Source organism: Lonchura striata, chromosome 11 (assembly GCF_050655825.1).
Source record: "Lonchura striata isolate lonStrDom1 chromosome 11, ASM5065582v1, whole genome shotgun sequence".
Lineage (NCBI taxonomy): Eukaryota > Metazoa > Chordata > Aves > Passeriformes > Estrildidae > Lonchura > Lonchura striata.
The window spans coordinates 2,146,805-2,164,366 of NC_140713.1; the positions used below are offsets into that span (position 1 = coordinate 2,146,805).

A 17,562-nucleotide genomic window follows, 5' to 3' on the forward strand; every position below is an offset into this window, starting at 1 on the left:
CCTTTTGCTTGTCAAAGGCAGCTCCTGTCCCACATTTTACAAGCCTCATATTTCTTTCTGACTGCTCGATGGCAACCAGTGAAATCAGAGGAAGAGCATTCAAAACAGATCTCTCTACCTGCACCTCACCAACCAGCCTGGAAGGGAAAACAGTTATTTAGAGTCATCACACTCCATTTGTGAGAACACACCATCCAGTGCAGTGAAAAATCCCTGAGAACTGCTTCCCTTTAAAATATTTCCCAAGAAAAATCCAACGCCCCACAAAGGCAAACGTGCAGCTACGTCAGGAGCGCGAGGCAAAAAACACTTTGTGCTGTAAACAGCCACGTCAGTGCGAAAAGGCTGTCTGCTTATTTTTATTTTCCCTCTACAATTGCAACTGTCATGTAAACTCTTTAATAAAGAGATCAGAGCTAGTCACTAAAGTGCTAGTCAGAAATTCCAGGCACTGCAGAAATCAGCATTTTAATTTGAGTTTTGAAGAGAATGAAGCCTTAACATAGCTCTCAAGCTATTTAAATATGGGGGAAATTAGCTGAATGAATGAAAGAAAACAACACAGCTGGCAACTATTTAAAAAGAGCAGACTGACTTTTGTAAGTTCAAACGGGGCTGTTGAGAAATAACTTCTTATAAACTATGCAAAATCAGATGTTGTACAAATATACATGTCTATTTCTCCAGATCAAGACTTTGACAATAATTAATCATAATGAAAGTTTCATCAAGAAAACTCAAAAATACTTAACTCTGAAAGACCCTGCAAATATTTGGTTTATATATATATATATATATATATATATATATATATATATATATATATGTGCGTGTGTGTGTGTGTGTGTGTGTGTAAATGTGTGTTTATATACACACAGTTGAAACTAATCTACTGCAAATTTCCTTTAGAAGCATCTCTTCTTTCTGTACATTATTTATCTTCACTGAATTATTCTGTAGCATCTGGGAAGACTAATTAAGGCAAAGAAAATTTCCAGCTAAAACCAACATCCAAGTTTTTTTCATTTTTTTGAACTCCAATAACACAACAGCTACTCAGAGATTACACACAGGCTGCTCCACCCTCTTCCTGGGCTGGCTCCCAGCAGCTGTCCAACATATGTCTCCGAGTTCTTGAGGAGTTTGTTTTGCCATCAGAATGTTACAAAAGGTAAAGTTTTTTCCCTTCGCAGGCAGAAGCCTGGAGTGGGACAGGAGCAGCAGGAGAACCTGAGCTCCTCAGCATCCTGCAGAGTGGCAGAAATGTTCCTTGCACACAGGATCCCATCTTTGTCCTGCAGAATTCAGCTGACAGAAATGCTGTAGCTCATTTTTAAAGAGAGAGAGAGAAAATTAATACAAAGAAGGCATATACTCAGGAGCTGTGCAAATAAAAAGCTTCCAGCCATTCAGGTGCTGATAAAACTGGAAGACCAATGGAAGTTGTGTATCTGTCCCCACTTCCCACTGCCTGTCCTGTCTCCCACCACTGCCAAGGGATAACCCAGCCCTTCATTGTTCTAATAATGCACAGAATGGAGCTCTTTGCTTCGTGTTTCCACAATTTGTACAGGTCTGCTTATTTTATGTCAGCCTCTTTTGCAAGCCAAATAATTTCTTTTCATAGCACACCCTGCAGGGCTTTGCTTGTGATTTTTTGATTAAAAAACCTGCTTTTTAAATCTTGATGGGTTTGCAGTAGTGTTTCTTTTATTTTCCACTTACACCTTTGCTAGCACAACCCCACAAAATCCTTTGGTGGTAAACAGCTCCAAGATGAGGAGGGAGGAGAAACCAGACTGCTGATGTTGTTTCTGCTGCCATCCCAAGACAGAAATGCAGCCCCAGTTCCCTTTCCTGGCACATATCTGGCTGGTGCGTGTCCAGGAGGCAAAGCAGGATCACATTTACTGCCTGTCAGGTAAGGAGTGCATTCTGCTGTGGCTGGGCCCATGGCAACTCCCCTTTAAGGTGGGTTTTCATCACTTCTTTCACCAAGCCGAGGTGCCATGACTGGCTCTGTCCTGCCTTCCACAACCAGGAGCTTTTGAAATGAAAGTGTTCCTGCTTTCATTCTAACCTGGGCACATTTTCCTTCCACCCCAAATGATTTCTCCTAGCCAGTCCCTTTGAAACCCATTCAGCAGGTGGAACGTTCCAGGGTATCACAGCTTTAAAAGCCCAGGTTCCTGTTTGAGGCTCTCATTCCTACAGGATTGAGTCTAATCATTTCCAGTGCCACTGAACAACTTAAGACACTGCAAAAACTTGACAAGACAATGTAATTGCCAGCTTTTATGTATATTCTTAAAATTGCTACATTCCTTATAGAGGTTGTGTGGGATATAAGTGTTAGCAGGAACAATTAAAGAACTGAAACAATTGAAGTAGATTGGAGAATTATAGCGTGGAAAAATTGTAAAAAATGCCAAACAAATTCTCCTTATTCCTTGTCTCACATAAACAATAATTTCAGGTACTGGAACAAATTACTCAAAACCAGAAAATCCCTATGAAAAATAAAGATAATATTTACCCATACTGCAGGAAAAATAGGTATAAAGACCCTTTTATCAGTTCAGGTAATTGAAGATGCTGGAATGAATGAATTTTCTCTCACACATTTCAGCTATTCAAGTCAGTGGAATAATACAGTAATTTCCTTATCCCAAATATTGGTGTTCAACACACCAGCAGGTAGAAGGTGCAGTCTTTATTGTAAGTTCTTTCCATCCCCTCACCCAAGACCAGGCTCCTTCTGTTGTGTGGAAGCTCCAGTGTTCCCCTCTGTGCCCTGGTCCTGCCTGCAGCAGGCTGGACAGAACTTCATTGTTTTCAGTATATCTGATACAGCCTTGCCGCGCTCCCGCCCCGGCTCCCTTTGTCTCAGCCCCGGCTAGCTCTTCTCTGGGGCGAGAGTGGGCGATGGAGGCACCCTCCGCCGCTCCCAGCTGGGGTTTGGAGAGTGCCTTTGTGGGTTCCGGGCAGCGCTAGCAAGCCTCGCGGTGGTAAATGAAGAGCGGATCCTGCTGGGGGCTAAGTCCGAGTTTATTGTAGCCCAACGGGGCCAAATATTCTAGAACGGTGCCAGCCAACAGGAACAAGCACAAGGTGCTTGCACTGGCTTATAAACTGTAAGGGAGGGGTATCCAACGACCAATGGGGATAGGGATAGGGGGTGGCTCCGGGATGGGGGGATATGGTGGGGTCCAATGGGGGAAGGATATGGGGGGAGTCCCAGGTCCTCGCCCAATCACCCGGTGCCCTGAGTAGAAGCTTCTGGATGGATGGGAAGGGGCACCGAGTGATAGACAAGGCACCCGGGGGGGGGGGTAAAATGCCTCTTTCAGGGTGATGGATAGATACTGGGAAGGCGGGAAGGGAGGACAAGGCGGGAAAACTGGGGATAAACCAAGTTGCACACGGGGGTACAAAGGAATAAACCAATACATAATACAGGGATAATAAAACATACAAATAACGCAACTCCACATCTCCTCCTTTTTTTGTTTAAAAAGAAAGGGGAAATGGGCAAAATGAGTCTTTAAACGGGGGCTGCACAGTCTCTGGGCTCATCTTGAAACTAGATGTTGTTTTCTTCAGGAAGTTCTTCTTCTTGGAACCCTTCCTTGTTCAAGGGTTCCAGTTCATCACTACGCTAAAGCCTGTAATAAACACAATGATTCCCAGCAGCAGCAAAAGTCCTGTTTTTTTAGAAAACAACTGAAATTAATAGTCGAGGTAGGGGAGGTCTAACTCAAAGGGGAACAGAGAATCCCAGGAGCCAGAGAGGGAAGAGGGGGGATCAGGTGAGGGGGACCTTTTCCGCCGTCGGAGGGCAGCGTACCCAACTTGAGGACTGTCCGGTTCTCTCTTCTGGGTCTTAGGGATATATAGTCTGACGAATTTGGAAGGGACCCATCTCATGCCTGAGGGCATGGATACGCAAGCGTACCCCCGTCCCCAGGTGACCAAGTCATAGGGTCCCTCCTGCCGCCAGGTCTCAGGGTTTTTAATGAGAACTGGCGGCTTTTCCCTGACCTTGCTCTGCTCGTAGGAATTAAAGTGCCTCGCGATGGGGGAGTTGAGGCACTCGAAGGAACAGTTTAAGAAATTGATGGTAAAAAGGGCCCGCGCCAACTGAACCTGGGGGGACTCATTTTTAGCTGACGACTGTTGTTGTTTAAGCATCCTTTTGATGCTTTGATGAGTCCTCTCCACCACGGCTTGACCTGTCGGGGAATAGGCGATGCCAGTTTTATGTTCTATTCCCCATTGCTGCAGGAAGCCTGCGAATTCCTTGGACGTGTACCCGGGGGCATTGTCTGTTTTTATCTGTTTTGGGACGCCCAGCATGGAGAAGGCTTGTATCAGGTGTTTCTCTACTTCTTTGGCCTTCTCCCCTGTGTGGGCAGAGGCGAAAACTGCTCCAGAGAAGGTGTCCACGGAGACATGGACGTACTTCATCCTCCCGAAGGAGGGGATATGAGTAACGTCCATCTGCCACACCTCACAGGACTTCAGACCCCTAGGATTAGCCCCTGCGCTCACCGAAGGTAGGGGGAGCGACTTACAGGACGGGCATGTGGGACGGTCCCGGGTTAGATGGAACTGCCGGACCAGACCAGGCGCATTTTGGTGGTAAAGCTGGTGGCTGATCTTTGCTTGCTGGAACTTGTCCGGGAGCGGCGCCAGCTGTGCGGGGGCGGCAGCGAGGGAATCGGCACGCCGATTACCCTCGGCCAAGAACCCCGGCAGGTCGGTGTGTGACCTGATATGCATCACATAAAATGGTTGCTCTCGGTGGGAGACTAGCCTTATCAGCTTTGAGAGCAACTTGCTAAGGGCATCGTTGGAGACACCTTGCAGGATTGCATCCTGTGCTCTAGACACTACACCTGCTACATAGGCCGAATCGGTTACCAAATTAAAAGGTTCAGAGAACCGCTCAAAAGCTCGAACGACTGCAGCCAACTCAGCTACTTGAGGGGATCCTTCCACCTCAACAACATCTGCCTCCCACTGCTGAGTTTGAGGATCTTTCCAAGTCACTACTGACTTGTGGGACCCTCCGGACGTGTCCGTAAAAACTGTTAGAGCCTTTAAGGGTTTTTTGCTCTGAATCTGTTTCGTTGACAGAGTGAATTGGATTTCCGAATTGAAAATTTTGTGGGCCGGTCTCAAAACAGAAATTTTTCCGGTGTAGCTGTCCAGTGCAAACTGCAGTGATTCATTCTCTTGCAGCAGGTGTTCCAACATTGCCTTTGTGAATTGGCCCGATTCCAATTTCAAAGGAATGTGGATGTGATCAAAGTCACACCCCACCAGCTCCCGAATCCGCGTTCTCGCTTTGCGGATTAGCTCTGCCACCAGCTCTTGTGGCCGTGTCAACCTTTTGGATCGTGAATGACTCAGGAATACCCACTCTATGATGGAGAGTGGGTCCCTTTTGTCCTGATCCTTGCCCTTTCCTAGGGTGTCTGCCCATTGAAAGATGACACCGTGGAGGTGTGGCAGTCTGCCCAATATGATGAATCTGAAGGGCAGGCCCGGATCATACCTGTGGGCCTGCCTGGCAGACATTGCCTCCTGAACCTTCTGCAAAGCAGCTTTGGCCTCTGGAGTGAGTTCCCTGGGAGAACTAGGCTCTTCCCCCCCTTTCAATAAATTGAAAAGAGGGGCTAGGTCTTCGTTGTTAATACCTAACCAGGGTCTCACCCAATTTAAAGACCCACACAGCTGCTGCACGTCGGCTAGAGTCCGAATTGAATTTTTTATGGCCAATTTCTGCGGAACAATGGTCCGCTTGTTTATCTCCAAACCCAGGTACTTCCAAGGTGGCATTCTTTGAATCTTATCTTCTCGCAGCTCGAACCCTACAGCAACCAACGCACTGGTTGTCAGTTCAAGCGCGTGTGTAAGTAAATCGCTGTTGGGGGCACAAATAAGAATATCATCCATATAGTGCTGGATGATCACGCCCTCGGTGGCTGCACGCACAGGGGACAGCAATGAAGAGACGTACCACTGGCAAATGCTTGGGCTGACTTTCATGCCTTGGGGAAGAACTTTCCAGTGGTATCTCTCCACTGGGGCTTCTCGGTTGATGGAAGGAACCGAGAAGGCGAACCGTGGCGCATCATCAGGGTGTAGGGGAATTTGGAAAAAATAATTCTTTATATCTATTACAGCCAATTCCCAATTTTCTGGTAACATCGTGGGGGACGGCATCCCTGGCTGGAGAGGACCCATGTCTTCTATTACATTGTTGATGGCACGAAGGTCATGAAGGAGGCGCCACTCGTCTTTGCCAGGTTTTTTCAGGACAAAGACGGGGGAATTCCAGGGGGATGTTGTTTCCTGGATATTCCCTTTGGCGAGTTGCTCCTTCACGAGCTCCCGAAGCGCTTTTAATTTCTGTTTATTGAGCGGCCACTGCTCTACCCACACTGGTGTATCTGTGAGCCAATTAAGTTTCCGGGTAGGACGCTCCTCAGTGACTGTTGCCCAAAAAACCTGGGGGGTCGGGATGTTAATTGTGACCCCCCACTGGGCCATCAGGTCTCTCCCCCATAAGGGTTCCGTGTAATCTAATACGAACGGGCGTAAATAAGCCGATTGTCCGTTCGGCCCCTCAAATTTTACGATGTTTTTTGATTGCTTTGCCAATTGAGAACCCCCTACACCTTGAATTTTCCCCGCCACGTTTTGCAATTCCCAGCGTGACGGCCAATCCCGTGCGGGAATGACCGTCACGTCTGCCCCTGTATCCAGGAGACCGCTTAGGTGTTTGTACTCCCCATCCTTCCGCATATAGCAGGAGAGCTTTGGTCTTTCCTTCCCTATGACCTGGGCCTGGCACACCTGGTAGCTCTTCTTCGCTGACTTCTTCCATAGATCCTCAGGGTGTGCCGGAGGCCCAGGTGCTGGAATGGCCTGGGCGATGATTTGGCCCTTGGGAAGGAAGACTGGAGGATGGGGGCAGTGCAGCCACACCACTAATCGCTCGGTGTTCCTAGATGTTAAGGATGGTGCAATAGTGACTTCGAGAGGCGTGAATTTTGTGTCCCCAAGAACGATGTACTTACTGTGGAGGTTCCTCCAGGTTCCTGGGTCTTCTGTGTCGACAGCGATGGAGTGCCAGTCGCTGTCCCTTAGGTGCAGAGCCTCAGTCAGGGCCAACCTATATGGGGAGAAATCAGATACGATGTTAAGTATCGGCTTGGGCTGGTTCGGGCCTCAACCCAGCCAGGCAGTGGGAATGAAATCCACATCTTCCCTCATATAGGCTGGTTTGTCAGCCATAGTCCGGTGTGTCAAGTCCAGTAAAATGTCCTCAGGTGGGCATTGCAGGTAGTCGTCCCTCCCCTCCTCTGATGTTATAGAACCCACCATATTTATGTCCTCGCGCAGGGAGGGACTGCGCTGATGACTCAGTTTTTTTGTTTTCCCCCCGAGTTGGGGGCACTCTTTTCTTGTCGCTGCTGTTTAAACCTAAAAAACTCATCCCTCAGCGGGCATTGGGAAGCCCAATGTCCCTTCTGCCTACATAGATTGCAGGCCTGATGGTGCTGTTGTCCCTCGGGGGGTGCTCCTCTAGGGCGGCGATCTGGAGAAGGGGTGGCTGGCGGTGTCACGGCTTTAACGAAGGCTACTCTCTTTGTTGGTGGTTTAGGAGTCTCTGGAATGTCTTTAGCAGGAACTGTCACCTTCCTCGCACAGACTTGCAGCATGCTTTGAAGGGTAGGCTCAGGGTCCAGGGGCAGGCTGAGGATGGCTTGCCGGCACGCGTCGTTAGCGTTCTGCCTCTCAACTGTGGCAAGCATCCCCTCTCGCAGCCTCTCGTCCGGGACCTGAGCCTCCATCGCGTGGTGCAAGCCATCCACGAACGCGACAAAAGGTTCTAGGGGTTCCTGCTTTAGGGACAAGGAGTTAATAACCGTACCACTGGGTCTTAACTTAAAAAACGCCTTTTCTGCCGCCCTAGTGCTGACTTGCAGCGCCTCTCTGGGGATTTTTTCCGCCTGCTTGGTCCCCATTTTCCAATCCCCCTCCCCGCACAAGTGGTCTAGCGATATTACAGCCCCATCCTCATCCCTAGAGCTATCTGCATTGGCCCAGAGGTCAGGTAACACCTCTCTGATCTCCCGCTTCCACTCGGACTCCCAGATGAGGAATTCTCCGTGGGTAATTAAACAGGAGAAGAGAGTTCGCATGTCTGCTGGGACATATTCTTTGGAGGAGAGGGTTGCTTTCAATAAGCCTCGGAAGTATTCACTTTCCATCCCGAACTCCTTCTTGGCCTTGCAGAGCTCTTTGATGGTTTGCTGGGGGATGGGGGACCACTGTGCAAGGGGCCTACCCCCCCGCCGTGGGGTACAGGTGACAGGTGCGGCCGAGAAGGTAGGCAGGGATTGGGGTGGATCGGGGTTCCCACGCTCCCCCCCCCCGGAACCGAAAGCGTGGGAACTGGAAGTGGGGTCGTGGGAACCAGGGGACGAGGCGTGGTCTGGAGCAGGGGGAGTGGTATGGTGGGGACTCCCCTCCCCGGGGGTGGAGCTGAGGGGTGGGGTGTTGAATAATTCAAGGGAGGGGGAGTTGACGGGGGGTGGAGGAGGGAGGTGGGCGGAGAAATCCGGGGAGCAGAAGGGGTTGGTCTGCTGGAAGGGACTATGGGAGGGGGGAGGACAGGGATCATGGGAAGAAGGAGCACAAGTGGCGGGAAAAGCCACGCGGTCACCGCCATCTTGTGCCCTGGGGAAGGGGGGAGAAGGGAAGCCATTTTGGGGGGTTCGGGGATGGAGGATGGGGGATGAGGAATCTTCGGGGGTCTGGGATAACTGAAAACGAACAGAGTCTCTACGGGACGGGGCTGTACAGTGCGGGGAAGAAGGGGAACGGGTAGAAGCAGAGACAGTGCCTGCACCGCCCTGCGGGGTGTCTAGGGTATTCTCAGAGGGGCCAGAATCTGCCTGCGGGCAATGCTGGGATGCCTGTCTGATAATACCCGACTTCGGGAGAGAGGGAGAGTTTTGCCGCAGTTTTCCCGCAGCGCCTGCCGCAGCCGCAGCCTCGGGAGCAGCGACAGCAGCCGCCCCGTGCCCCGCCGCAGCCGCAGCCGCGGCGGCGAGTGCCGCATCGTACTGCAGAGACCGGGCTGAGGGACAGGGAAGCGGAGTAGGGTTATATGAACTACCCGCCGAACTGGGGATCGGTTTGTTTGCGGCTGGCTGTGGCAGACTTTCGTAGCGATATTTAATTATATTGCGAATTTGGAGAGCCAAATGGGTGAATTTGGAGAGAGAGAGATCCGACTGTCGCAGGATCTTTTTCCCTACTTGGTCCCAAAAGGGGGCTTGGTATAATTTAGCTGGCGAAATGTCAGGGAAAGTCTGCGACAACCACTGAACAAACTTCTTAACTTCAAATTTTTTAACCTTAATTCCCCCCACTAAAAGGATACCCACAACTTGGGAATAAATGCTCTTCTGCGGCACGGACAGCCTTGCACCCATGGCTGTTAGATGTTAAATCGTACCGCAGCGCCTACGATTGGGAAAACACGAACGAAAAACAAAAGACCACACTTCCGGCTTTGTCGCGGTCCTTAAGCTTCCCGCCCGGAAAGGGAAGCACCAAAAACAGGAATTTTTTCCCCGAACCCCGGGGAAAAAGAAACCCACCAAAAAGGGATCCTTCCCCTAAACCCTAGGGGAAAGGAACCAACCAAAAAAGGACCGGGAAAGCCCCAGGGGCCCCTATACTCACAAACCACAGGGGTCCGAGAGGGAAGGGTGGAAAAGAAAAACCAATCGTAGAACTCCTCCGTGAGAGGATCGACTCCAGAGGTGCGTTCCAGAGCTGCCGATCCTGTCCCCGAGAGTGCCACCCACTAGAACGTGGGTTTGCTGCTCTCGCTGGGGTAGCTGACGGCCAGGAGGACGATTCTTCGGGTCCGCACGACCCTAAAATCCTCAAACGACGGTCCAACGCCGCAAAAACGGGGCCTCACATTGGGCGCCAGCTGCCACGCTCCCACCCCGGCTCCCTTTGTCTCAGCCCGGGCTAGCTCTTCTCTGGGGCGAGAGTGGGCGATGGAGGCACCCTCCGCCACTCCCAGCTGGGGTTTGGAGAGTGCCTTTGTGGGTTCCGGGCAGCGCTAGCAAGCCTCGCGGTGGTAAATGAAGAGCGGATCCTGCTGGGGGCTAAGTCCGAGTTTATTGTAGCCCAACGGGGCCAAATATTCTAGAACGATGCCAGCCAACAGGAACAAGCACAAGGTGCTTGCACTGGCTTATAAACTGTAAGGGAGGGGTATCCAACGACCAATGGGGATAGGGATAGGGGGTGGCTCCGGGATGGGGGGATATGGTGGGGTCCAATGGGGGAAGGATATGGGGGGAGTCCCAGGTCCTCGCCCAATCACCCGGTGCCCTGAGTAGAAGCTTCTGGATGGATGGGAAGGGGCACCGAGTGATAGACAAGGCACCCGGGGGGGGTAAAATGCCTCTTTCAGGGTGATGGATAGATACTGGGAAGGCGGGAAGGGAGGACAAGGCGGGAAAACTGGGGATAAACCAAGTTGCAAATGGGGTAAAAAGGAATAAACCAATACATAATACAGGGATAATAAAACATACAAATAACGCAACTCCACACAGCCTCAAACAAAAGGCATGGTCACACTCTCTCCTCTGTTTTATTCCTGTAATTCCATCTCAGCAACTCCCGAGCTTACTCAGAAACACCCTCTGGAAGTTGCTTCCCTTTCTCACCCAAAGCCAAAAAGTTCAGCTCCCTTGAATGCTAACACAACTGTGGATACACAAATAGGATCACAGAAGAGTGGCTTTCCTCTAGCCTTGACTGCTATCAATAAAGCATATTTTCTTCTCCCCATCACATTTTAATGTATGCTTTGCACCAACACTCTCAGCAATATTATAGGTTTACTGTTCTATTATGCATCATATTAAAAAGACAGCAAGGTTTTTGCAGGGCAACCAAAGGGTAAAATAAAAGGATTTGTAGGAAAGTGGTTTGGATGACACTAAATTAATCTTGCACTCCGATCTATCTGCAACTGAAAAGCTACTTGACTCCATCTGTCAGCAGAGGCAGACAGGTATCTGATCAGCTCCATGGAAATCCTTTTATAAACTCAAGCTCTGATGAATGCTGTAACCTTACTTGAAGGAATGGCACTGTCTTGCACTCACATGCATGGTAATGGAGGTGAAATGTGAAGTCTGAATATGTGATCAAGGCATGTCTCTGTTTCATAAAAGAGATCTCTCCATTAAGTATTTAAGCAAACAGCACTGTTCTATCAAAGGATGAGATTTCTAAAATAATGATTTTGAAATTTCCCCATGACAGAAAATGTCTACATTGCATAAGCAGACAAATTCTGAATATCTGCTCAGTGCAATACATCTGAATAATAAAAAATAATCAAACTAGGAGGACATTTCCAACCAGTATTCTTGCAAATTTCCTGCAATACAAATTCACACTGGTGTGATAATCAGCACAACATTTTATGCATTTAAGTGCAGCAAAATCAAAGGAAGTGGAATTATTTTATAATTCTGTGTTTGCCCACTTGAAAGTCCAGGTCAATGTTAAATTTTTAAAGGACATTTGATAATCAGATCCTTTATTACCTTGCTCCTCCAAAACTCCATTACAGAAAGCAATAGGGTAGCCAGATTAAGGGTGTTAAACTCATTTCAATCACGTCCAGCAGTTACAAAACATCTGCTTCCTGAAAATCAAAGTGCAGCTGGGATGCCAAAACTGCAGTCAAAGCCAGGGCTCACCTCTGTCCACATTTGCTTTTCCTCTCCAGTCCAGATGCTGGTGAAACCTGTTACGGAGCATCATGAAGAGAAGTTTATGAGGAAGCACCAGGATGAGCAGAGGGATAGAGCAGCTCTGCTGGGAGGAAAGGCTGGGAGAGCTGGGATTGTTCACCTGGAGAGGAGAAGCTTTGGGGTGAGCTCAGTGTGGCCTTGCAGGGCCTGAAGGAGCTGCAGGAAAGATGGAGAGAGACAATTGACCAGGGCTGGAGGGACAGGACACAGGGAATGGCTCCCAGTGCCAGAGGGCAGGGCTGGATGGGATACTGGGAATTAGGAATTGTTCCCTGGCAGGGTGGGCAGCCCTGGCACAGGTGCCCAGAGCAGCTGTGGCTGCCCCTGGATCCCTGGCAGTGCCCAAGGCCAGGCTGGACACTGGGGCTGGAGCAGCCTGGGACAGTGGAAGGTGTCCCTGCCATGCAGGGGTGGCACTGGGTGATCTTCAAGGTCCCTCCCACCCCAAAGCAGTCTGGGGTTCTGTGAAAAGCATCAGAGGAGCTGCAGGGCCCATTGGCAGCCCAGATGGAGTTCCCAGCCCACGCTGTGCCCGGTGCCCTGCAGTGGCTGTGGCGCTGAGCCTTGAGCAGTTCCATTGCTATTTCCAGCTGGCCCAGGGTGCTCCCTCCTGTAGCCAGGCTCCAAGGTGGGACAGTGCAACAACAGGAGCTCCTTTGTGTAATGACATTTAGGAGGGGAAATGTGGCCCTGAGCCCCACGGGAGGGTGTGGGGCTCCCAAGGCAGCTGCTCTGCCCCGCTGCTCCGAGCTGGGAGCTGCCCCTGCAGAGGGACAGAGTCTCAGAAGCCACTGCTGAACACACACCCCCTCAACAAGGAGCTTGTTCCCCTACTCCAGTCCAGACGTGCCTAAATCCAGCCAAGCAGACATCCCCTTCACACCTGACAGTGCTGCCTTTGGCTGGAAGCTGATCAAAACTTCACACAAGCAGAAAGCCGTGGAGAGAAAAGCAGAAGGGAAAAAAAAGGCATGGGGAGAGAGTTTAAATAGAGGCTGAGGACACTTTTTCCCCCACTAAGAACAAGGATTTACCATTCCACATTAAACACATATGCTAAAACATACAATGAGACCTCACAGAGCTCAGGCCCCTTGGTGCAAAATGATTACTAACTCCAGAGCAAGGTTTTGCCTCAGTTATGTCCAACAATAATGTTAAAAGCCTGACAGGAATAATGTTTTGTCAGATGCCCATTTCTCTATCTTATTCTATACTGGAAATGGGGTGAAGAGGATAGTCTAGGGAAATACCACCACAATTTTAGGAGGTCCTGGATGCTCTGAGACACACAAGAGCACAAGCACCTGCTGTGCTTTTCCTGAAAACTTCTCATTTGCCACATGGAAAAAGGAGACAGACAGAGGGAGGGGAGGTGTTGAGTCCAAGCGTGGGTAGATGCATCACTGACATTTAGCAACAGTAGACTGAGTTTCAGTGCTGAAAGGGAGCCAGGAAGGCTGAGAAGAAAGTTTGCAGTATCTGAGAAATACTGCAAAGACAGAAACTAAAATAAAGAAGATAAACACAGCAATTGCTATTTAAATGACAAGCAGATACTGAGGTTGGAGCTGGGTATCTGTGGGAACTTCTTTTATTCCCAGGAGATGAGTGCAAATCAAGGGCAGAGCCCAGTGCTCCATGCTTCTGTGGAAATTCATAGACCAAATTCCCAGTTTATGTGCTGACAGGAGCCTAAGTGAGCCCATCTGGATTTACACCATCCAAGGGTGCACCCTTAGTTCATTATTACAGAGATAGAAGACATATGTCACAGTGTTCAAGGTAAGTCCATGTATAAAGTTATAATGAATAAATAAATCCATTTTCAGAGCAGTTTCTGATCTCAGAAGGTATTTCAGCTGGCTGATTGTGATGGCAAACGATGATAGTGCAACAGGTATGTCTGGGACTACAAAACAACAATTCTATGATTTAAGATCCCCCATTCCAATCTGGAAATGTGTGTTCATGTCTCAGCAGGTCTCTGGGAGACAATGGCACAGGAAAGGCCTCTCTGTCTGTGAACGTGACACAAAATAAGGCCGTGTCTGCAGGTTCAGTTTCAGAACCAAAATTTTTATTCCCAAAGCAGAAGAGCTCTGCTTACTACAAACAACCCCCTGTTGTACACCAGCAGCTGTTAAAAACCAACCACCTTCATTGATAATTGAAGCATAATTTACAAAAGTCTGTAACCTGGGTACAGCCCGAAGTGATGGCACTTCCCTTGGTTTGACCTCGCTGACTTACAGGAATCTTTGTTCACTGCAGGCTCTGCACCTGACACATCAGTAAAGTTCCTGAAAAATCTGAGAACAGGAAATCCTGACCAAATCTGAGATTTTTCACAGCCATGTTTTACTTGGGTGTAAGGAAGCTGCAAGATAAAAACTGGCAAGGGAAGAGAACATTGATTTCAAATCTAGCTAATGAGAAAACATAAACACATCTGATTGTGGACATTAAAACAGTCACAGGGTTGCACTGAATAATAAAAAAAAAAGAGAGAGACAAAGACACACAAATAAATTCTTGAATAATTTATAGAAAAGCACACATAGAATATGATACAGCTTTATTGCCTACAGCCTATGGGTTCTCTCCTCCACCAAATAAATCCTGGTGCTTTCTTGTTGAATTGTGGCCACTGCCACCAGAACTCTGCATTCATATTCTCACCAGAAAGGCAAAACTGCTCTAACAGAGAGCTTGCAGTGAAATAACTCTTATCTGCAAAAGAGAATGTCATTGTGGGCTCTAGCAAGAAAGGTGTAGATGCAAGAATGCTGAAGAAAGAACAGAAAAGTATTGCAAGAAGATAAATTATTTACAAATAATTCCATCCAGGAGCACAACTCCCTCCTCCCTCCCCCCTCCACCTCTTCTTTAAGTCACATTCTTTTAAGGCACATTATTTGATTTCAGAAAATAAACAAAGATATGCTGAAAGATAAATAATAGTCTCAAAACTACACAGTGCACTTAGTAAAAGGGGAGAGAAAGGAATATCAACAGTGTACAAATAACAGACTTATCTCATCTGTATTTATTTGCATTAGTTATTCTTTTAAAAATGTACAATTGCTCTTTTATTATAAACACTTTGCATTAATCCAAGTTGTATCTGGGGAGTCTGTTGTGTGTGTGCCAACTTTCACAGAAGTGAGACATGGCTATTAGGCTTTTAAGTGAAATATGTGAAACTCAGAAGATGGTCGAGACCATTTGTGCATTGTAATTGAATGACTATTGGAAAAAAAAAAAGATATTTTTATCACATCTTAATAGAGCCTCTGTATTAAATACTAATTAACGTGCCACCAAAGCTTGCTGTTAATCAGCTGCATGTCAGCATACATTCTGAGTGTGATTTAAATTATGAAGTATGGTGGGATTATATCCAGTCTTGCAAATCACCTCTTTACAAAAGTCACAGTAAACATTATGTGTATCATTAGTGCCATGGTTAGTCTCTCCATGGTTCTCTGGATTACAGGCTGCTCAGGCTATGGAGAGCATGCCTGGATCACCTCAGAAAAATGCAATTGCAAGTTTTACAGCTGACCTTTGGAGATCCAGGCTCCAACCACCAAGCCCATTAACAATTGTCTCATTAGGTTTATGTGCAGCTGGTGATGTTCTCCACAGCTGGGACTAAACTGGGTGCTGAAAACTCTGAGAAATCCATCACCAGGTCTTTGAGCAAGACTCAAGCTCCCAGAATAGTCCAGGCGAGACAGGAAGTTACAATCCTGTTGGGAGAGGTACGAGTTGAAGCTCAGTCTTAGCTCTGTCTGAAACATGTCCATCAGCTGAAGAGAGGGACTGAAGAACAATGTACGAGTAGAGGATGAAGCAATTACAGGGAATAATTGATGCAGTATCTGTAACAGTATCACAAATAGTTACTGTGGGTTTAGATTATAAAAAGTAATAGAAAATCAATTCAGTGAATAAGCAAACCATTTTGTTGATGAATTATTGGGACAACGAAAGAGAGAATTAGTTTTTAGGCTTCCTCATGTTTGAACAGTCTATTAGTATTTGACAAAAATTATAATTGAAGTGTCAGTTCCATCACATAATGTAAACTAAGGCAGGACACTGGATAAGGGGATGGAATTGGCAGAGTGTTACAAAGCCCTCCAGAGACTCAGTGTGTATCAAATATATCACATATAGTACAGGCACAGCCATTAAGCAGGATTCCAACATGAGAGGCAAAGAGGGACTTCACAGAAAAAATCCACGTCTGTCACACAACAGAAGAAATAAAATAATTTTTGCCAAAACAGACAGATTTCAGTGGCCTCAAAATGTGCCTGAAATGTAAAGCAATATCATGGAAAAACACCTTGAGGGATGACTAAAAACCTTCAAGAAATCTTGGTGGCTTTTTTAGCACAATGAAAAGGGGAAAAATTACACATTAGTTCTAAATTATGATTTTGGTCTCTCAGATCTTGAGCTTGGCCACTACCTCAATCTGACCTTAGATATAGATTTAAGGCCTAGTCTAGCCCAATTAAAGGGGAAAGGGAAATGTCTTGAGAAGACAAAAACCTCCAAGCATCCTGGGAAGGAGCAACCTTCCCAAGCATCCACATATGCAAGACACAGTTTTTATTCATCATTGGAACTGTTCATTGTAAAACTGCACCCAGATGGAGCAAAAATATCAGGTCTGGAGGAAAGCCTGGTGTGTGCAGTGTCTTTTCCCATCCTTACCTAGCTCCTGTAATCTCTACCCAACCCACTGAGACCCAACCACTCAGAATTTGTGTAGAGATTCTGTGCAGCAGACTCACCTCATTCCTTCTCTTTTGACTCCACCATCCCCGCTCAGCAGAAAGAAGCAATTGTCCTTATTCATAGGTGGGAGGGTGAGATTGTTACCAAGGAGACGGGCTCCATTTGACAGAGATTTGGAAACCCAGACCCAGCTGGAGATGGGAAATCTGAGTATCCTCCCCCAGAAAACATTTTAAAACTAGATGCAATCTGGTAGCAACTAAAACCCAGTTAACTCTTAACTCCCTTCCCTTTGTGAATCCATCTTTCATTTTCTTTATCTACTTTTTAATAACTTTCTTCTTTGGCTACATGGGTTTGAAGGAAATAGCAATGAATCCTCCTGCGAGACAACATCCAAAAGGGAAGCAGAGATATATTTTTGGATTTAGAACCATTACTCTCTCATATTCAGCTGAGGAAAGTCCCACCTGTGCCCCAAGCTACACACGTGGGAGTTCCACTTTAAATGAAATTCAATCAGCAGGACCAGGACCAGAAGTTCTCCTGGGGCTGGAGCTCAGCCTGCAGCCCAGCGCAGTACAAATGTGCCATTGATTACTTGGAGAGGGGCTGTAACAATGATTAAAAGCCTCAGGATAGATCCTGAACTGGTGTAAATCCACTGCAGCCCCATTGATTTACTCCAAGCCAGAGGAGATCTAATCGAATTTACACAGACTGAGGATGTGAGGCCATCACTTCTGAGGAAGTGGGGAGTGGAAAATGATACTGCACAGAGGGGATAGATCAGTGCAATGTAAATAAAATAGAAAAACAAGAATAGGGAGGAACTTCTGGAGGTGAAAAGTCCAGGAGTAATGGCTGCAAGCTAGACAGGAGAAGATCCACTGCACAAAGTTAAGATTCATTTAAAGGACGGACTTAGAAG

At 47.6% G+C, this 17,562-nt stretch overlaps 1 long non-coding RNA gene across 1 annotated transcript; it reads right to left on the bottom strand.

Annotated features, from left to right (window-relative positions):
- Positions 1 to 14,909: 14,909 nt before the first annotated feature.
- LOC146766337 (uncharacterized) lies at positions 14,910 to 16,732 on the bottom strand. The gene is made up of 2 exons (XR_014957781.1): positions 16,688 to 16,732; positions 14,910 to 15,763 (listed from the first exon to the last, which is right to left on the bottom strand). It is a non-coding gene; the product is annotated as an uncharacterized LOC146766337 (long non-coding RNA).
- Between the last annotated feature and the right edge of the window lie 830 nt (positions 16,733 to 17,562).